This window comes from Rattus norvegicus, chromosome 7, assembly GCF_021556685.1.
Source record: "Rattus norvegicus strain SHRSP/BbbUtx chromosome 7, alternate assembly SHRSP_T2T, whole genome shotgun sequence".
Lineage (NCBI taxonomy): Eukaryota > Metazoa > Chordata > Mammalia > Rodentia > Muridae > Rattus > Rattus norvegicus.
Genome location: NC_141540.1, coordinates 138,566,722 through 138,578,337, shown reverse-complemented (window position 1 = coordinate 138,578,337; position 11,616 = coordinate 138,566,722). Strand labels below are relative to the sequence as shown.

Below are 11,616 nucleotides of genomic sequence, written 5' to 3'. Positions count from 1 at the left end.
GGAGTAAGGGAACAGGTAGAACATCCTTGTCTCGGGGATAACGGCTCTCAACTATGGTTCCTGGTGGCTCAGCCGTGCTAGGATGGGGAACTCGGACCCTTTTATACCTGTAGGCACACTTCCCGGGGTTGAGAATATGGAAACCTCTGAAAACCTTTTTGCCTTCTTTGCCCTTTGCCTTTCCTTAAGAACTGATAGTTTTAAAGTTGACAGAAGCCCCAGAGAAAGATGAGCTAATAATGCAAGGCCCAGAATCACCCAGCCAGGTGATGGCACCAACCAGACCGGCCTCTGCCAGCCTGAGTTCTTCCTTGGTCAGATGTGGTCTGGAGGCTGCAGGGGACTGTGGGGTATACTGCAGAGCTCCAAGGCATGTCCCCTTGGAGGCGCCAGCTCCGGGGCTTTGAATTTGTATATGTTGGATTTGTTCACTAGATGGGGCACTTCCTCTGGGGCAGGAAGCCTTGACTTCCTGTGTTGGGCGGTGGGTAGGGACCAGGAGTGAGGGGCCCGCTGGGCCATCCCTGATGTTGTTTGGAACCACAGAAGGGCAGAGCTTTCGCTTGTAGCCGCTTCCCTAATCCAGGAGAGACAGGAAGGAGAGCTCCGGCTGGGAGGCCCAGGTTGAGCCTAGTGAAGGCTCTAAGTGCCCCGAGATGGGGGGGTGGGGTGGGTAACACAGCAGGAAGCCTGGTGAGCAGGTGACTCTACCGGGTATTGTGTTCCTTATAATATTTTCCCTGTTTCCGTGGTAACATTCCATGGAGGCCTCAGGCCTTAGGGCTGCAGGAAGGCGCTCCAGACAGCCCTTTCCTTAGTGGCCCACGTACTGGGAGCCCCCACATCTCCCCTTAGCCTTTTCACTCTGTAGGCCCAGGGCCTGGGAATCCAGTCAACTGGCCTGACCGAGCACTGACTTGGGGCCCTATAGTGTCTCCTGGTGGGCAAGGGAAGAGAACTGGGCTGGATTTGGGGATGTCTCCAAGCAGATTGAAACACCAACCTTAGCCTCTGCCTCCTCATATCCCATCCTTCTCTCCACCGCCCTCTTCCCGTCTTTCAAGGGGTGGTGGACAGCACTGCCTGGGGCAAGGGGTGGGGAGGCAGGAGGGATGTTTTCATCAGCAGAGCATGGCTCCTTTAGTTCTGGACTTGTTCCCAGAGGCAAAATAAATTCAGGCTAGCATCTGTTTAGTGCGAGCCTCCGTGTGATATGCGTGTATGCACTGGGTGTGTAGTGGGTGTCTGTGTTTGCCCAGGGCTGTGTGTGTGTCGATGTGGTGGTTCTGTGGCAATCTGTGGTCCATGTGCTGGCTCTGTTGGGTGTTTGGGGGTATGAGCACATGTGGCGCAGATGTGTGTCTCCAGTGTCATGTGCACCTTCGTAAGTTATGGCTCTGTGTGGGGCATATAGAGCCTATGGAGAGGTTTTAGGGGAAGTGTACCTATGTAGGCGTTAGCTTTTTCTCACCTGTCCAGATCTTGACCTGTAAAAGCACTGTCCATGGTTTGTCTTCTCTCTCTCTCTCTCTTTCTTTCTTTCTTTCTTTCTTCCTTCCTTCCTTCCTTCCTTCCTTTCTTCATTTATTTGTTTGTTTGCTTGTGTATTAATACAGGGTTTCTCTGTAGCCCTGGCTGTCCTGGAACTCACTCTGTAGACCAGGCTGGTCTTGAACTCAGAGATCCACCTGCCTCTGCCTCCCAGGGCTGGGTGAAAGGCAGGTACCGCCACCATGTCTAGCATCTGTCCTTAGTCTTTAACGCCAGTTCCTGGACCAATTGCTTCAGGATCCTGTGAAGAATGTGTTTAAAAACACCCTCAGGCCCCGTCCCCACCATCTTTTAGAGTTTGTAGGAGTTGAGGGGGATACCTTGCATGGTGGGTGATTGTGGTGCTGAGCAGTGCACGCCTGAGTTAGCCTTTTTGTTTATTTCTGTGGAATAGACCTGCAGAAGGGTATGCGGTGCATCTGAGGTCATGGGGCTCTTTAGAGAAAGAACCCAAGACCCAGTGCAAGCTTCCTAAGACCGGTCCAGGACTTAGTATGGGCACCTGTGTGTGTATGTTCATGTCCGGCTTGGTGAAGGGGACCAGGTGGGGTTGGCTGGTGTAGATAGATGTCTGACCTCTGAGTGGCATTAATTTTTCCTTTGGGGTTCCAGCCTTTCTGGCCTTGTTCTTGTTCCCCTCTTTCTTCCTGTGTGGGAAAACCTTAGAACCCTCAAGAATCACACTGGCAGCCAGGGAAGGTCATTTGCCAAGCTGGTCACTCGGCAGTTCATCCATTTGTTGTAGACTTGCAGAGCTCCGTGTCACACACTGGGCACAGATGCGCGGCGAGAGCAAAGGCAGACCTCTGACCTCGGGGTGCTACAGTTCTGCTGGAGAAAGAAGAGATGATTAGCTTTACGAAGAAAACAGACTGGATCCAGAAGTAAACAACCAGATGGGATGGGGCGGCCATGGGAGGTCTCGGTGACATTGACAGCTTTTCTCCTCAGACTAGAAGTGAGTCCCCACAGCCTGCTAAGCCATTCTTGGAGGCTCCCTGGACGTAGGTGAGGGATCTGGACTAAGGTTCAGCTAGGGTTAGAACTGGACTGTCAGCCTGGTGGATAGCAGACTCCTCTTTCCTCAGGCAGCCCCTCCACAGGTTGTCAGAGGGACAGAGAAGCAGGAGAAGCCAAAGAAGGCTCAGACTAAGGTTAAGAACATGGCAGACTGTCAGAAACTCCCAAGCACCGCCCATTCCTGACCCTCTCGCTCCACCTTCCTTCCTTCCCAACTTGGGGGACCACTGTCCCCCGCTCCCATCCCTCTGGGTGCAGCTGGCTGCCTCTATGGCCACTGGGATTTATTTATCTAGCTCAGGGTCACCAAAGAGAGGGCGTGAGTCAAGGCTCAGAGAAGACTTGTGTCCTGGGAGATAACAGAACCAGAAATAAGGGTAGGGGCTCAGGCAGAGCTCAGGAGAAGTGCCCAGCGGGCCGTTCAGTGTAGGGGAAGTCAGAAGAGAGTAGGGAAGACCTGAGCATAGGAGGTTCTCTTTCTGCGTCCTTACATCTGCTCCCTAAGCTAGATGACTCTCAGACCAGAGGGGCAGAGGGGTCTGGTTCAAGCCACCTGCTCTACTTCCGCCAGAAGGAAGTGCCCCCTTCGGTCCACCTGCAGCAGGCCTGCCCCTAAACCCCTCTCTGGAGGTTAACTTTCACATCAGCTATTTGGGTATAACCTTCCTACTCTGGGGCCTGCAGCTCTCAGACCTCTTCTCCTCCCTCTCCTCAGCAGAGGGTTTTCCCTGGGAGACCCAGAGCTTCCCACTGGCAGCTGGCACAAGACAGTGCGGTCTCGAGGGATTGGAGGAGTCTTGCAGGAAGAGGTCTGCGAGGTCTGCTTCCCTCCCTTCGTCCTCTCTTCTGGCCCTTCAGGTGCCTTTATTCCTTGGCCTCTGCCTCCCAGCTTTGCCGGCCCCAGCTGCAGGCTCCTACTGGGGGTCGAGGAGAGGAGTTGGTTGATCGGACTCAGTGTCCCCACTCTATCTCCACGCTACCTCCCTTCTCATGTTGCCATGGCGGGATGGGAAACCCTGGCGGTCCGAAATCCTCAGCTTCATGAGCTGGGAGTAACCAGGAACTCCCATTCCCTCTTGCATTCCTCTTAGCTCCCCGAGGAGCTGGATCTGAGGAGCCCTCTCCTCTTTCCTACGGGAGCCCTCGACCCAGAAGTCCCCGTTTCCCTTCTGCAGCCTTCGGGATGGCAGGGAAGAGCAGGGCAGGCTGGGAGGTACAGGTTCGGAAAGAGTCGGGGTGGGGGAATTCGGAGACTTGGGCTGTAACCGACTTGTTTTGCTTGCCCCACAAACCTGCACGTCCGGGGCATCCGCTGCGCCCTCCGGGGCCTTCAGGTTGTAGAAGTGCTCTCAGAATGACAGAGTGGTGCCACCGGGTTGGGGCAAGAGGGTGGGGGTAAAGGGGGGAGCCCCAAGCAAGGGGGAGCTGGAGGGTTAAAAATAGCAGCAGTCGGGTTTCGGTTAGCAAATGTGGAGGCGGGGAGCTGGAGGCGCGGCAAACAGGGCCGTGCTTCCCCTGGGCCTCGGAGTGAGTCACCGCGGAGAGTTGGTGAGGCAGCACCCTCTGCAGGGCTGCACGCAGGGAGCCCAGGGCTCAGAGAGATCTGGCTGTGGGCCAGAAGGGTTGTGTAAAATGGGGAAGACTCAAGCCCGGGACCTGGGTTCGAATGCAAGTGTTGTAGCTGTGGGGGCTTGTGCAAGTTTGTTTCCTCCTGGCTTTTCCACATTTGTCTGCAGGCATCTGGGAATGTAAACTCTTGGTGCCGTCTAAAGAGCCCCACAGATGTTAGCTCCGATCGCCCTGTGCCACTGGCAAAACCCAGCAAGAGGCTCTTCCAGTAGGGACAAGAGGGAAGAACGGTTGTCTGGGCTGAGTCTCTCTTTCTCCAGCAACAAGCAAAGCTTGGGCACCTTCTTCTCCGTGACTGGGTTTCCTTATCACTAATGTGAAAATAATAATGTTTTCACTCTCACAGAGTTGCTGTGGAGACTAAAGGAGATGGTGTAAGTGACTTCTGCCACGTCTGGGAGGACCCCAGTGCACATTGACTGGTCCTCCTTGTTATTGATGTTATTGTTCATATTTTTAAGGTCAGGAATAGGGAATGTTGGAGCCATGACAGAACGAGTCCCAGCCCCAGTTCACAGGAAAAAAAAAAATCAAGCCAAATTCCCTGCTCTAGACTCCTCCGCCCTTGTGGGCCTGGACAGCAGGGGTGTATAGCCAGCAGTAACAGGGTGGACCCCTCCTTCTCCTTCACTCCCTTCTCAGAGAAGCAGGGTGAGGGGGGACCCTAGCTTTTCTAGCCAGCTGGCTTGTCAAAGGAACTGCCATGCCACCCTGGGCAGACAGCTCCTGATGGCTTCTTATGTGGAGGACCTTGCCAACATCTGCTGTCGGTGACCTTTCTTTTAGCTCCTCCCTGGCAGCCCTTAAGAGGAGGGTGAAGCAGAGGAGGGATGGCAGGTCAGTGAGAACAGTTGCATTCCCAGTGCATTGGCCCTGGAAGAGACATGAGGCATTGCTCTCAGGAAACATCCATTATTCAGCTGACAGGCATCCATTAAGTAAGGCCTGACGTTGCCTAGCCTGGGCTAGGCCCTCAGGATGATTCATATGGGGCAGCAGCCCCAGCATGTTGATAACATGGATTCCCTGAGGGTGTGGGGTCCGAGAATATGTGGTGTCCTCGAAAGCCCTGTTGCCTAGTTCTCGTGAGACCCATGGTCATGGGTCGGCTTGGTTCCCAGGGTGCGTGCATGTGTGGGACGCGCACAATGAGCTATTACCGTGAAGGTACTTCTGTGGAGACAGCACAGGGCAGTAGCCACAATAGAAAGTAGCACCTATGGCATGCGAGGGACCCTGGACCCTCAGCACACGCCTTCCCGCTTTCTCATGCCCCCCCTTAATGGGCTGTCCTTTTTTCCTAAAATGAGACTGCACCGTGCATGCTGTTTTCTGCGCCCACGATCTGCGCCTCTCTCTGCCATGTCGTGGTCTCACCCAGTCCCCGTTTGTTCTTGCTGTTGCTTTGTTCAAACCAGTTGTCTGGGACCGTGCATCTGGCTGTGGAATTCCCTGAAAACTCTGTAAGCACCCTAGCTGGATGTGGTCTAGAAAGGTCTGTGGTAAATGCCAAGGGCAGTCCTGGCTGCAGAAAGGAATGGGATCACCCGGAGAATCTGCCCGATAGACTTCTGCCATTTTTCCAAAAATAACGGGAAACAGGGGAGGGGGGTCCCATGGCATGACTGGATTTGGGGATGTCTGGGGTATTTGCTGTCATTAATATTAATGTGGCATCTCTGAGTGCCAGCATTCATAACTTGCTGCTATTCACAGACTCCAGATACCTCCCATTTGCTCCGTCTGTACTAAATGCCTAGCCCTAGGCCAGTGGGCGACAGGGTCTGTGGCCAGTGTCCTCCACCTTCCTCAAACCGAGGGCTGTTTTGGCTGTCCTGAATGAGGGTGCTCCTCTCTGTTTCCACCCTTCCACCTGCCCCAGGTCTGCCCAGGGGAGAGGCTACATCCTTCCAAGGGAATGGACTCTAAGTACCACCAGTCCTAGGGCGACTCGCTCTGGTTATGCAACTGGCACTCGCTACAGGACTTGACCGTTTCCAGAGTGCTCTCACACACAGCATGTGATTCCTCCAGGGCAGCCCTGGGAGGGCTGCTTGTTTAGTTATACCCTGCTGGAGGGAGCTTACAGGAAGCTAATAAAATGGTAAGATGCCCATCAGAGATGGGGGAAATAGAAGATGAATAAGGAAGTAAGGATGAGCCCTCCTGGAGACAAAGGCGTGAGGGACTGGGGCCCGAGAGTATGCTTTCATTGTCTAGTATGTTTTGGATGGACTATCTCATGCTTTGTGGAAACCAGTGCTAGGGGAGGTCACTCTACTGTTCTGTGTGTGGCTTGGTGGCCTCGCCACCTATTAGGAGGTGTACTGATCCTAAGCTCAGACTCTGGAAGGCCAAGCAAGTTTCTTTCTTCCTCTTCCCCCTCTTCCTCCTCCCCCTCCCCCTTTCATTTGCTCTCTCTCTCTCTCTCTCTCTCTCTCTCTCTCTCTCTCTCTCTCCTTCCTCTTGTCTGTCTTGTGTGGTGCAGGGGATAAGCCTGGGGCCTCTCTCCTGTTAGACAAACTTCTATGGCTAAGCCATACTACCCTCTGCCTGTCCCTTAACCTCTTTAGGCCCCGGGTTTCTTTTGTAGCAGCATGGATTTTATAAGGCTGTGGTAGGGGATACTTTGTCAGCATTAACGTAGCGCTCAACGGCCATTATTAACGCTGTCAACTAACGGTTAGACCAATATACTGAGTAACCCAGACCTTTTCCCTGCCATCTCGGCAACAGGCTGGGAGACCTTTGGGTGGCTCGGATGGAAGGGTGGTAAGGAAGGGCCTTCTCCAGGCATACAAGCCGCAGGGAGAGGCAGAACTTAGGAGCTAACAGGAGTGGGGTGCACAGGTGGGCCCAACCCAGCAGCAACCCTCAAGAGGGTGAAGACACCGGCCCCAGAAGCAGCACTGGGGTGCTGACTGTGCTTCCTGTTACAGGGGCAAGCAGTTGAGAAAGGCTGGCCGGGATTGGCTGCTGGGTGAAGTGGGCACCAGGGCATGGGGAGGAGAGAGACAAGGCAGAGGCTGACAAGCCCTAAACTCATAGCCTCCACATTACAGACGGAGCCTCGGACCTTGCCTGCTCAGGCTCTTCTCCTTGCAATAGAAAAAGATACTGACTAGACTTTAGAGTGAACTTCCATTAAGATTAGGGCTCCTGCAGCAAGGGAGTTGTGGGTGAATGGAGAATTTTTGTGCCCCAGGGCTTTCAGTGTTTAGAAATACCGTGGCAGTTTGGACTGCCTGGGAAGCCTGTGTGCTCAGGAATTCTTCAAGTAGCCAGGGCAGTGCAGAGCCAGGTTGCAAGGCAGGCCCTGGGAATAGGAAGTCATGGTGGACCCAGAGAGCTACGCTAAGGAGGCAACTGTGTCCATGCTCTACAAGAAAGCTCAGGAAGGCTGAGCTGCGGAGAGGCTCTAAGAGGTGACTCAGAATCTCTCTGTTCCTTAGCAGAGAGCAGCAAGGCCTCTGAGTGTCATACTCTTACACAAATGGCCTGGGATCCCTGCTTCGGGATTCATGAGAGAGGCTACCAGAGGTGGGGTGAAGAGCCTGGTAGGTGACAGAGTCAGAGGGGACACTTTGCCGCTCCTGGGAAGTTTGAACTGCCACTGTCATGATTACATCTACTTCCTGTTTGATTAATTTCAAACGGGGGTAGGGGTGGGGGTGGGGAGGGCGGCTGGCTCCTGGCTCAGGCTACCACTGTGTGGGGCTGTTTACAACAGCCGGCGTGTGGGATTCCCAGAAAGAGACTCCAAACCGGACATCCTGTGGCTGCAAAATACCCAGGTGTCAAGAGCTAAAAATAACCGCCCTAAAGCTCCAGCCACCCAGCGTTAGAGGGGAAAGGGCCCCGTTCGCTGAGTGAGTGGGCATGCGGGGGAGGGAAGATGAGGGTGCTGAAGCCTGCACTTCCAGCCCTCAGATCTGTGGATGTCAGGCTACCTACCATACCACCAGCCTCTCTCTCTCTCCTCTCTTTCTCTCTCTCTCTCTCTCTCTCTCTCTCTCTCTCTCTCTCTCACACACACACACACACACACACACACACACACACACACACACACACTGCTGACCCCATCTGTATAGGTGCATATCCCAAGCTGTCCACCTGCCAGCCGAGTCTGTGTCTACAAAGAACCTGTGTGGCTTGTTTTGCACCTTCTGTGAGAGTCTCTGGGAGGACTTGAGAGCAGTGTTTCTCAACCTGTGGGTCATGAGGGCTGATGGTCACAGGGGTCGCCTAAGGCCGTCCAGGAAACACAGATATTTACATTATGATTGGTAACAGTAGCTAAGTTACAGTTACAAAGCAGCAAGGAAAACTAATTTTATGGCTGGGGTGGGGGTGGGGGTTGTCACTCTCAAATGAGGATTTGTGTTACAGGGAAGGTTGAGAGCCATTGCTCTAGAGGAAAGATGAAGCAGGCTGCCACTGAGCAGAAAAATAGAGCAGTTGCCCCTCTAACCCCCTAGGCCTACACTTCTGTTATTGCTTGGTTTCTACTGACTCTGGTTCCTACAGGTGACTCTTTGGGGCTGTCTCCATGGGTACCCACAGGTCAATGAGACAGCTTCTGGCCCTGACTTGAGTAGGCCTGAGCTTGCATCTGGTACACTGATGCCTTACGTTTGCCCTGTGCCAGCCATCTTCGAGGCATGTGTTAGCTGAGAGCAGGATTCTAGAGTCAATATGCTTTGTGACGGTGGCGCTTTTAACTACCAATTGTATGCTACATGTCCCTGAAGGTATGCGGTGTGTGTGTACAGGAACACAAGGAGGTCAGAAAGGCCCAGGTTCCCCTAGGACCGATGTTATAGATAGTGGTAAGCTGTCATAGTGGGTGCTGGGTACTGAACATGGGTCCTCTGCTGAGTCATCTCTCCAGCCCCTAACCTCGGATTATTTAGAGCTTTAGGGTTTTAGTCTACCCATCGGTGTACTAGAGATAAAAACAGTAATCTTGTGGGGTTTGCTACAAGCATGGGGTGTAGTAGCAGATGAAAGGCATTTGGGGCAACTCGTACTAGCGCACAACAGTTTGGGTGGAGGGGAGTGGGGTGCCACTGTTGTTGGGAAGGGCAGGAAGTGATGGCGCTGGGAATACATGTACTGGAGACAAATGCCTATGGTTGAAGAGGGAGGGTGCACTAAGACCAGATACCCATTTGGAGTGTCAGATAGGGGCTCCTCCAGGTTCAGGGCAGACAGGAATAATGGACAGATGAGACGGCTCATGGCTGACCGCATTTGGAGTCACCCCTCACACTGGTCTCCCTAGACTCCTGCTGGTTATGAACTAGCACCCTACACCCCTCCCTCTGCCATGACAGCGCTGGCCTGAGCGAACTCCTGATGCTCCAGGATTGCAGATGGGGCAGCTGAAGCTCTACCAGATGTTGTCACACGTGTGGCTTTCCCCATCTGACCTAGCCACAGCCCTTAATACTATGGGCCTTCAGTCCCTTCCTAGGCTTCATTTGGGAGCCCACTGTCTGTCCTCTGGGCTCTGGATAGATCTCAGCAAGCAGCAGCTCGAAGCTAAGAACACGGTGCTTTGGAAGAGAGGGAGACCAGAAACTCTAAAAAAGGTCGGGTTCAAGGAAAATTTCAGGGAGTCCAGGGTCAGTGAGAAACTTAGATCCTGTCATATGTTTTTAGGTTCTTTCGAGTTTTCAAGAAGGATTTATTTTATTTTGTGTGTGGGTATTTTTCATGCATGCATATGCCTATCCCCTTGGAACTAGAGTTACAGGCGGTCATGAGCTGCCTTGTGGGTGCTGGGAACGGAACCCAGGCTCTCTAGAGGAGCAGCCAGTGCTCCCGACAGCTGAGCCATCTCTCCAGTCCCCACTGGATATTTTTAGTAATTATAAATAATGTGTATACTTAAAAATTATTATTTTTTAGGTTACAATATGAAGTAATGCATTTTTAAAAAACAGTACATGCAGGTGTATATGCTCATGTTCATGCGGTGTATATATTCATGCGTGTGACACATGCAGGCATGTGTGGTCATGTGCATATACTCATGCACGTCTACACATGCAGTTATATATGTTCATGTTTGTGAAGGTATATATGTTCAGGCGTGTATGCCCATGCAATTGTGTGTGTTCATGTCTATATATGTATATGGGTGTGTGAGTGTTCATGTGTGTGGGATCCACATGTATGTAGAGGACACAGGCCAGCCTGGGGTGTCGTTTCTCAAAAGATATCCATCTTGTTTTGACTGAGGGTCTCCTGCGATGACTGGGCCAAACTGTGTAGCCAGTGAGTCCCAAGGATCCCTGTCTCCCTAGTGCTGCTTTCTAAATCTGTGTCATTATACCCAGCTGGCTTTTATATTTTATTTTATGAATATAAGTATATTTTATTCATAAGTTAAAATGTATATTTTAAGTTTTTATTTGAAAAATAAAATGTATGAATGTTTGGCTTGCATCTATGCCTGTTACCGCCTGTGTACAGTGCCTCCGGAGGTCAGAGGTCAGAGGTCGGAGGGTGTCGAAACAGTTACAGACAGTTGTGAGCCACCATGTGAGTTCTGAGACTTGAACCCAGGTCCTCTGGGAAAGTGGTGCTCTTATCCGGGGAGCCGTCTCTGCGACCCCCTTTACCCAGCTTTCTAAGCGGGTGCTGGAGATTCAGCTCAGAGCATCCTGACACCACAGGCACTTTACCAACTGAGCTGTCACCCTAGCTCCTGAACAAATACTGTCAAGCCGGTCACTTTTTATTCCTAGGAGTAGATGCTAGCTTAGTTTGAGGATAGCCAGGGCTACCTACATAGTGAGTTCCAGGCCACCCAGGGTTATGTTGAACTAGAACTCTGTGTTAGGGGAAAAAATACTGTCCAAAACAAAGCAAAAACAAGCAAACAAAACCAAAACAAACAAAAAGAAGAATTAACTAAAGATGGAGGTGTGCCCGTGTTCTACATACCTGTAATCTCGTCATTTAGCCAGCCACAGCAAGAGGGTCGAGAACTGGAGGCCAGCCTGAGCTCTCCACTGAGAGCTTGTATAGGTCTGCCTTGGTCTTTAAGATTCTGGGCTATATTTCTTCTTCTTCTTCTTCTTCTTCTTCTTCTTCTTCTTCTTCTTCTTCTTCTTCTTCTTCTTCTTCTTCTTCTTCTTCTTCTTCTTCCTCTCTCTCTCTCTCTCTCTCAAGATTTATTTATTTCATGTATATAAGTACACTGTAGCTGTCTTCAGACACACCAGAAGAGGGCATCAGATCCCATTACACATGGTCGTGAGCCCCCGTGTGGTCGCTGGGAATTGAACTCAGGGCCTCTGGAAGAGCAGCCACTGCTCTTAACTGCTGAGCCATTCCTCTGGTCCATTCTGGGCTGCATTTCATGTTTCTTTTCTTGCTTGCTTGGTTTTGAAAGAGAGGGTC

The 11,616-nt window shown here is 52.1% G+C and overlaps 1 protein-coding gene and 1 long non-coding RNA gene across 18 annotated transcripts in view; one reads left to right on the top strand and one right to left on the bottom strand.

Annotated features, from left to right (window-relative positions):
• Positions 1–11,616, top strand: part of Hdac7 (histone deacetylase 7) — a 38,102-nt gene that overhangs the window by 1,925 nt on the left and 24,561 nt on the right. For 4 of the 16 annotated variants that reach the window (XM_087559307.1, XM_087559306.1, XM_087559302.1 and 1 more), the window contains exon 2: positions 2,297–2,435. The gene's annotated coding sequence lies outside the window, so the exon portion shown is untranslated. 16 annotated transcript variants of the gene reach the window in all.
• LOC148004972 (uncharacterized) lies at positions 2,247–3,962 on the bottom strand. Of its 2 annotated transcripts, none has more exons than XR_015625995.1 (2): positions 3,864–3,962; positions 2,247–2,382 (listed from the first exon to the last, which is right to left on the bottom strand). It is a non-coding gene; the product is annotated as an uncharacterized LOC148004972 (long non-coding RNA). The 2 variants fall into 2 exon arrangements; XR_015625994.1 differs by having other exon boundaries at positions 2,247–2,379.